Source organism: Limulus polyphemus, unplaced genomic scaffold (genome assembly GCF_000517525.1).
Source record: "Limulus polyphemus unplaced genomic scaffold, Limulus_polyphemus-2.1.2 Scaffold6555, whole genome shotgun sequence".
In the NCBI taxonomy this organism is placed as follows: domain Eukaryota; kingdom Metazoa; phylum Arthropoda; class Merostomata; order Xiphosura; family Limulidae; genus Limulus; species Limulus polyphemus.
In genome coordinates, this window is record NW_013672165.1 from 10,110 (window position 1) to 20,011 (window position 9,902).

The window sequence follows — 9,902 nt, forward strand, 5'->3', positions numbered from 1 at the left end:
TTAAAAGGAGGATTGTTTTTAGTATATATTTTACTGTATTCATGAATAGGTTTGTCTCTATTATAAATAACAGTTAAACCCAGTAGGATTGGTTTTAATGTATACTTTACTATATTCATGAATAGGTTTGTCTCTATTATAAATAACAGTTAAACCCAGTAGGATAGGTTTTAATGTATATTTTACTGTATTCATGAATAGGTTTGTCTCTATTATAAATAACAGTTAAACCCAGTAGGATTGGTTTTAATGTATATTTTACTGTATTCATGAAACATATGAAAAAAATATTCTAGAGATTTAACAGACTGGATCTTTTATTCAGTGCACACCATTTTTGGAGTGAAAAATAACATTTTGCAACTTTTGTGTTTATTGTAACAAAAATTAAAAAGTAAAAAATGTTAAATACTGCTTTATATATATATAAAAAAACTTTCCACCATTTTAATTCACTCAGATGTGGTTACCTTCTTCTTCCATTTAATATAGCATATCTATGTTGTCATAGTCACTGTCTGATTCACACAACAGTCCTTACAATCTTATATCAGTTTGAGTGATATCTGGCTCAAACACATTAAAGAATCACGATATGAGCCAGAGCCAGGCATTTGGCTCACCCACTTCTGAGTAACATTGTGATGATTAGCTTATTCATAAATATTGGTTCTGTAATTAGATACATAATTAGTGGTTTTGGTTACCAGTCAAATCTAAGGCATGTTTTCCTCTGTCCTTTAGGCTCTTCAGGGTCTGATGAACCTCCTCCTAAGGTAAGTTTGTGTCTGATATCTGAACTCTAAGGCAAAACTTTTAATCTAAAGTATTGTACCTCTGGTCTATTGCAAGCTCTAGTTTCAATCTATAAAGTGTTGTCCTTCTATTTATGTGTTATACAATACCTGTATCTTTCTTAGATTGAAATTGTTTCATAATCTAACATGTAAAGTTATTCTCAACTCCAGAGGTGTTGCTAGGTGCTTAAAAGGTTTTGGCTCTGGCCCATTTTTCAGAATTTAAGTATGCTATCGATCCTGGTTTTCTATTCTGATTTTTCAAGGCACCAACTAGGGATCTGGGGCACTGTCAAGTACAATCGGGGCATGGGCCCCATGTGCCAATGCCTAGTCACACCTCAGCTCAACTCAAAGATACTTTAATCTTCAGGATTGTCAGAACAGAAAAATTAACTTTTGTCATTCTGTTGTACAGTCATTGAGTAAAAGATTTCTGTGTTAGGATAGTCTGTAATAGGTCAGATATTTAATGTTTAAGCAATGAACAAGATGTGTTAGGGTAGTCTGTAATAGGTCAGATATTTAATGTTTAAGCAATGAACAAGATGTGTTAGGATAGTCTGTAATAGGCCAGATATTTAATGTTTAACCAATGAACAAGATGTGTTAGGGTAGTCTGTAATAGGTCAGATATTTAATGTTTAACCAATGAACAAGATGTGTTAGGGTAGTCTGTAATAGGTCAGATATTTAATGTTTAAGCAGACAGACTACCCTAACACATCTTGTTCAGCTTAAACATTAAATATCTGACCTATTTATCTGACCTATTACATACTACCCTAACACATCTTGTTCATTTTTAATGTTTAATATTTAATATGTGAAGCTTGTTTTAACATGTCATTCTAGCCCTCGAGACTGCCAGTTGACAGAAATGATGATTCCACCCCTCCACCGCCCATATCCGTCGCTCCTTCTACATACATTGTAGCCCAGAATCCTGATATTCTTGCTCAACTGATGAAAGAAAACATACACAGTATTCCACCAGCATGGTCCTACGTGGCCCCAGCATCTCCAGCCAATACCTTTACGGTACAGAGTTCCCCAAAGTCCAGCAGGAGGGGAAGCGTAGCAGCTGTACAGGTCGGGATCCAGCCACTGTTAACACTGGTATTCTAATGGTGGAGGGGCTCTTTGTGTCTGGGTTAACACACTTGTCACAACAGAAACTAATCAGTGGAATCCTGATAAATGTGTACTTCTCAAACACGTGTGATAAAATATGTTACCATATTTTCAATAAAAGTTAACATTAAATTTACTCAAATACCACCATTTTTAGACTGTTCAATACACATTATCTTTTACACACACACACCCCCTCTCCCCTCCCATTTACTTTCCGTTGATGTTTCAGACTAAGGCTCTGAAAAATGTAGTAAACTGTAAAAGATAAATATATGTGTGTGTTGTGTGTAAAATTGTTGAAACGTTTTGGCATTTGTTACTAGTTCCAAAACATATTTTGTAAAGTTTTATAATTCTATCTTGGAATAATATTAAGTATTCCACTGGAAAAGAGCTAGAATGAGACATTCCAAGTTCTGTGTATTCATTGACACAACTAATAGATCTAAAGTATACTATTATTTTCTGAAAGTATAGAAAAAAATGGAAGAAAAGACAAGTGTTGAGAAGTAAGTTTTTCACCAGAATAAAATCGGCTAATAAATCTTTCAAAGAAACTGTTAGGTAGTTGTAAAAATGTTGTTTCATGGAGTGGTTACACCGTTACAAGATTCATTACTCTAGAATATTACACTGAAGTAAATATGGCAGCTTTAACAGTTCTTTGCTCTCAGAGTAACGTAGCAGCTGCTTACTCTTGAGTTCTATTGCTTATACGTATGTAAATAGATATAAAATTAACATATTACATGAATGTCAGAGTTAAAATATGCATGGGCTGTGCTTTAAACTGTTTGCTTTGTTACTCCTTCCTGTTAAGTTTTGCATGGATTAAGCATGTCTAGTGCAGATACCAGTATTTACTGAAGGCTGATTTTGTTGATCTGTCAGATGAACCTTCCCTTCTTGTTTGTTTTTTAATAGATTTTTGAATGAAGAATTTTTTGTTATTTCTTTTTTTTAGTGCACCAGATTTCTTCTTTTGGGTAAGTCATATCAAGTAGTTTTTGTAGAACTGAAACATTTATAATTTCAGAAATTAAACTTACAGTTTATCATCATGCTTACCTTGATTTGCTGCTATTATTATTTTGTAAATAAATAAATAAATATTAAAATTTGTAGTTGTTGCAATTCATTTTTAAAACTGTGAATGATAATTTATGAGTTGTTTGCATGAAATGACAAGCTAAGCTAATTCAGTCAATTTATTATAATGTGCATGACCAAGCTCTGCTTATTTTAAGTACTGTGATTAAGTATGTTTTATTGTCAAATTTGCTGCATTAACTACCTCGAACTGGCTGGAACATTATGTCTCAAAAATCCTTGTTTAGTTTGGTGTTACCCATACCATCATTTCCCTACCCATGTTGTATAAACACTTTAAGATTAGCTGCTCCTTTGTATTTATTTTACATAAATTAACACCAGGTAGGTGTGTTAAAATGTTCAAATTGTAACCCCTGTTCAAAAGCTGAAAAGTTTTGTGGAATAGAAAAAAAAGAAACACAGAGAAATTCTAATTTATGTTGATATTTTGTAAAAACATGTTAAAAATGTCTGTCTGAGGCTGAGTAAAATAATGTTGATTTAATGCATTATGGGAAATATTTTGAGGTGCTACCTTTTGTTTCATACTGTAACGGTCTAAAATGAACACGCTACTACAATTAGGGTTCAACAACAGAAAAACAATTTATTCACAATTACAACACTTAAAAATAAATTCAGCACAGTTAATAAACAAGTGCCTGGCCAGGACTTCACACCAACATTAAAAAACAATTTATCATAAATATTAGTAAATAAATAATTTTTTTTCTTTCCGGTTCTTTTTCTTGATTCCCCTAATTCCAAAAACAACTACAGCAAATACAGTATTCCAACAATACCTTTCAATATTGATAACAACAGCAATAACTATCTCGTGACTCTCTTTAAGTGAAGTTCCTGGCAGGGTATTTATTCACAAAATGGGTCACGAGAGTATAAGCTCATGTAATAATAAATTTACATACTCTTCTGCTACATTAATAGAATCTGTACGTCACTGCTATAGAAGCTGTTGTCAGCTTCATCTTATACACATACATATTTACTCAAGGTACAAATGATTATATAGAAGGTTAGTTAGTGTTTTAATGCAACTTAAAATTCATAAATAAACTAAATGATAGAAGGAAATAATAAATAAACGATAAACACGACCACAGTCATAAAAAAAAAATTTGCTAACTCACAATACATTGTATTTGAGTCAGTGGTAAACAAAAGGTTCTTGGAAAATGGTAGGTGATGGAAGAGTTTTAAAGATGTACAATAACTTCAGTAGGCTTTTGGTCATAACGTTAATACAACTGGTCATGTTATATGTGGTGTCTCGTGTAATAGAAATAACTTACTTAACATACATACAAGACAAAGGCACACAAGACCAACCACTATCTTGTAATTACTAGCATGCTTTATGAGTTACCTTTAGTTTGTGTTATCACTCTAGTAGAAATGTACAAATTAGAAGGTTTTCTTAGTCGTGACTGAATGAGAGTTTAGTTTTAAAAATAAGCAAGTCTAAAGCAGTTCTTTAATGTATCAGAGTTCATGAAAAGGTACACAACTCACAAGCTGGTTTGTAATATACAGGGTGTCCCAAAAATCTGGCTTCATAGATCCCAGGAATGATACATTGAGGAAATCTTGTGAAAATTCTAATTTCCTTGTTGAGCCAAATTTTGAGACACATTTTGTATAACTGTAGTGTCATTCATAATGTTATGAAGGTTTAGTTATAAAGCTAATACACTAAAATTATTCAGTAACAAATATAAACATTTTTAAGTTGGTAATTAATCTTTTCTCTCATTGATTCCAATCTTCACTTCAGGACCTAGATAAAGAAGAACAACCAGCCATGAATGAGGTTGAACAGCAGTTCCTTGAAATGAAGATACAAAAGCAGCGTAAGGAATCACAGGAAGATTCTCGTTGGCTAGTGGAAGAAGAAAGCCACTTCGTTCCTGCCGTTGTAAGTAAAGAAGAAGATGAATTTTAATAGAGTTAGGTTAAGCTAAATTGAACATTCTAAATCGAAGGTTGCGTGCAATGTAACAAATATACGTGTATAATAATGTTTATAAACAATTTAAACAATAGGAAGTTACAAAAATATATACACATACAAGTGAGCGCACACACACACATACATATGTGCATTATAATTTTAAAAAAACGAGTAGATACATAATTTACTATATAAAATTTTTTAAGAAAGGATAAAACTAAAACGAGAAATATTACAAAAAGCTAAAACGTTCATTTAGCCCATCGGGATGGAAAGTTCTCAGGTCAAAAATTATTTTGTTTTCTTGTACTTCGGGGTTATTTTTGTTTGTAGGGACAAAACAAGTATTTTGAAATACTCAAGGGTATGGTTGTGTAAATTGAAGTGTCGGATCACTGATCTGTTACAGTTTATTACGTCTCTGAGATGTTCTCGGGTACGTTCTGCTAATAATCTACTGGTTTCTCCTATGTATAATTTTCCACAATGTGAGCAAACAATAGAATATATGACACATTTTGATGTGCAATAAAAATGATCCTTAATGTAAGAACTTGACTTGTGACCCTGCACGGATGTTCTTGAGTCAATGTAAGCACGTGTTACAGCGTTTTCTATTACAAGGATAGTTACCTACAATAAACTTTATGTCTGTTGAGGTGGATGTTTTAAAGCTACTGTGAACTATGCAGTTTCCAATATTGGTATCGTGACGGTAGGAAATTTTGGGAGGTCTTGGAAAAGTATGTTTAGTGGTGTTAGATTCCTTTAAAATGTGAAAATTATGTAGAATAATGTCTTTAGCTTGTTTCTTGTATGTGAGGGTAAGGGGCAGTCTGGTACAGGAGATTTTAGAGTTTGTTTCCCTGAGAAATGAAGAGGAGTTGTGGTCTTGATTTACAACAAAGTTGCACGCTTTTTTCAGAATGTTTTTGGGGTAGTTACGATCATGAAAAAATGACTCCAATTCTGTTGAGCAAACATTGAAATCATCAGGTTCACTACACAGTTTCTGTAGTCTAACGAACTGGAATTTTGGGATGTTATTTTTCATATATGTCGGGTGGTTAGAATTAAAGTGCAACTATTTGTGGGTGTCTGTAGGTTTATAATGAACACTGGTTGTTATTTTATCAGAAGATAGAGAAAGAAGAATATCCAAGAATGGTAGTGATGAATCAGAAATATCATGTGTGTAAGACAATGAAGGATGGAAGTTACTTACGTAATGAATAAACGTTTCTAGCTTGGGTAAAGTGCCCGTGAAGATTCCAACAAGTTTATTCATTACGTAAGTAACTTCCATCCTTCATTGTCTTACACACATGACAGTTTCTAGCTTGGGCAAAGTGCCCGTGAAGATTCCAACAATGTCATGTGTGTAAGACAATGAAGGATGGAAGTTACTTACGTAATGAATAAACGTTTCTAGCTTGGGTAAAGTGCCCGTGAAGATTCCAACAATGTCATCGATATATATCTCTTGTAAAGTAGGGGTAAGAAACCATCATATTGTGTAAACATGTGTTCTTCAATATATCCAACAAAAAGTTTTGCAAAATTGAGCCCATTTTAGTTCCCATAGCTGCCTCTAACCTGTTCATAGAATTCATTGTTAAAACAGAACCCACTGCATTTTTAAACTACTTCTGCTAAACGGATCAAAGTATTAGTGGGGGGTGAAGTTTGTTTGATGTCCATAGTAAATAAAAGGACCGAGTGTGGTTTGGGGTTAAAAGTAACTGCATTGAAGAGACTAAGGGCATGATAAGTGTCCTTAATATAAGTGGGGGGTGAGTATGGGAACCGTTACATAATCTAAATATCTAGGGATAAGTTCAGTTGGAGCATTACAGGAAGGCAATAAGTAGAAAACACTAGTTTTAGAGTCAGAAATAGGTAATATTGTTTTAGCGGAATGTATAAGAGCTGAGATTGGAGAACAGTGGTAAAAGTTTACTTAATATCCTGTCCTCTTTTACAGCAGCAACCTCTGATACAGACCAAACAAAGGTCATCCTGTAGTGACCGGTCATTAGGATCAGACTCCGACAGCCTAGACATTGAAAGGGTGCCAGGATCACCAGTTTCTATTGGTCACAATCAACAAACCACCCAACAAGGTGAGTGAGGCAGCAGTTCTTGTCATAGTCTACAGTATCACAGTCAACAAACCACCCAACAAGGTGAGTGAGGCAACAGTTCTTGTTGTAGTCTACAGTATCACAGTCAACAAACCACCCAACAAGGTGTGTGAGGCAACAGTTCTTGTTGTCGTCTACAGTATCACAATCAACAAACCACCCAACAAGGTGAGTGAGGCAACAGTTCTTGTTGTAGTCTACAGTATCACAGTCAACAAAACACCTAACAAGGTGAGTGAGGCAGCAGTTCTTCTTGTAGTCTACAGTATCACAGTCAACAAACCACCTAACAAGGTGAGTGAGGCAGCAGTTCTTGTTCTTGTTTTGTAGTTTTAAAAATGTCATTGTTTTGCATCTGATTGGTATAGTATTGTAGTAGAAGAACTACAAAATGAAGTGAGATGTTACGTTCTTTATATCTTTTCAGAAATTTCTAGTTTAGGTCATTCCAGATTGTCTAATGGAACAACAGAACCTTTGCCAGCCACAACATCGGTAAAAGTGAGTACTTCTTATCTGTGATCACATTTGTAATATTACAAGTAACCTCTTTTTGTTTATCTGTTTTACAAGAATGTTTTTCTTTCTCTTTGTGAAACCTGTCAGTAGCTCATTGGTAAGTCTGAATGCTTATAATGAGAAAAAGACTAGGTTTCAATACTTACGATGGGCACAGAACATTGTGTGGCTTTGTGTTTAGTAACAAACAAGGAAGCAAACTCTTCATAAATAACAGTATTTTCTCAGCATTTTATCATTTTAAACATTTTCAGTGTTAAAGAAAATACAAATTTACAGCTGTGACTTTCTTGTGGTTCTAAAGACTGGTGACTGTTTATATTTACAGTCCTGAAAATGGTGATAATTAATGATCATTGTAGATCTTCGGCCACCATACCCTGTCGTTGTTTGCTGTTTTTAATATATATATAATATATATTTGGCATCCGAATAAATTTCCTGGAAGATATGTAGTTGTTTCCAAGATGTACCAACTGACAGGTTAACAAGAAAAAAACTAACCAGGTTTTCTTAATACAGGAGGAAGCTAAGCCTGTAGAACCAGGTCCCACAGCAGACCTGGATAGGACTGGAGATAAAGTTTACGAGTGTACAACTAATGTTGTCCGTGCAGTGATGCAACTTTCTCAGGGTGTTCAGCGTGGCAAAGCTTCGGAGTACTTGGACCTAGTGAAGGTTAGGCATTATGTTTATTACTTGGTGTTCTTTGATTCATATTATATGCAAGACAAATCTTACATGGGAAGTAAAACATTGTGTTTTAGTTGGATGGTACCCGTGGTAATAATCCGAAAACTGAAAGAACACAACAATGGGAGTATTGTATTATTATTTAGATACAAGCATTATTCAGATATATATATATATTGATTAAAATAGTGTTGGAAACACACAGGCAATGCACATACAGGAATTACAAACATTGAGAAATGGCAAATAGATGGTGAATTTATTCATGGTACAAGACATTGTCACAATGCACCAGTATTTTGTATATGACATGTACCATTAAACAGTGTTTTCTTTACTGCTATATAGTTTATTGATGTATGGTTATAAAATATTGTTTCAAATGTCTTACATTTCTCTTCACAATTTAGCCAAGTTGTCTGCTCATATTTTAGCCTTCCGAGTTTCTATGTCACCTCGTACAGCCTCAAGAATGTTCATATTGGAACTTTGTGCAGGCCAAGCCATGATTTTGAGTTTTTAATCAGCCTAAAATCATTAATTTATTGTTTCACCACATTTACTGTATGCTTGAAATCATTATAGTGATCAAAGATGAATTGCTACCCATTGACTCTTTCTTGAGGGAATGTCATTATGGATCAGAATCTTCCTGTACCTGTCAACATTAATGGTGCCATCAGTTTTGTGTAGACCATTAATTAAGATACAGCCCCAAACTTGTACTGATCCCCTACTATACTTCACTGTAGATGTTGTACATTGACGATGATATCATTTTCCTCCTTAATGTAAAGCAGACTGTTGTTGATTTTTACAAAACAGTTTGAGTTTTATTTCATCTGTAAAGAGCATGCATCTCAACTGTGCTCATTCCAGTGATCTGATATCTATTGCAACTTTCTTTAGAGTCTGACATACAGCTTCTATTGAAACATAAAATGTTGCCAGAATTCTTAGCAAACTGGACCAACTAAAACTTTGGTAATGACATGTTTTTCATGAAGAATTTTATTTCTGGCGGACATGAGTAGATTCACACTATTACTACTAGGCATAGTATTTTTATACACTTTATACTTGTGGGGTACTTTATGAAGAATCCAGTTACTCTGTAAATTATCAACACACAACTGTACCCTGTTCAGTTCAATTTCACCCAGTAAAGGGAGGGGGGGGGGGACATTCCCACAGTATTTGCCTTTTATACTGTTTTTCCTCACAGTTTCTATAATACTATGTATTTGTATATTAAAACAACAGCAAGGTTTCTCTTTCAGATGGAACCTCGGTTTTATGCTTAGTAACATGAGTTATGTATGCAACTATATTTATTGTATGTTAGAGAATTTTTAAGGAAACGTGTGTTAAGTAACATGAGTTATGTATGCAACTATATTTATTTATTGTATGTTAGAGTATTTTTAAGGAAACGTGTGTTAAGTAACATGAGTTCTGTATGCAACTATATTTATTGTATGTTAGAGTATTTTTAAGGAAACGTGTGTTAAGTAACATGAGTTATGTATACAACTATATTTATTTATT

At 33.9% G+C, this 9,902-nt stretch overlaps 1 pseudogene; it reads left to right on the top strand.

Moving 5' to 3' along the window:
• The window catches only part of LOC106473850, a 25,495-nt pseudogene that overhangs the window by 6,380 nt on the left and 9,213 nt on the right, over positions 1 to 9,902 (top strand).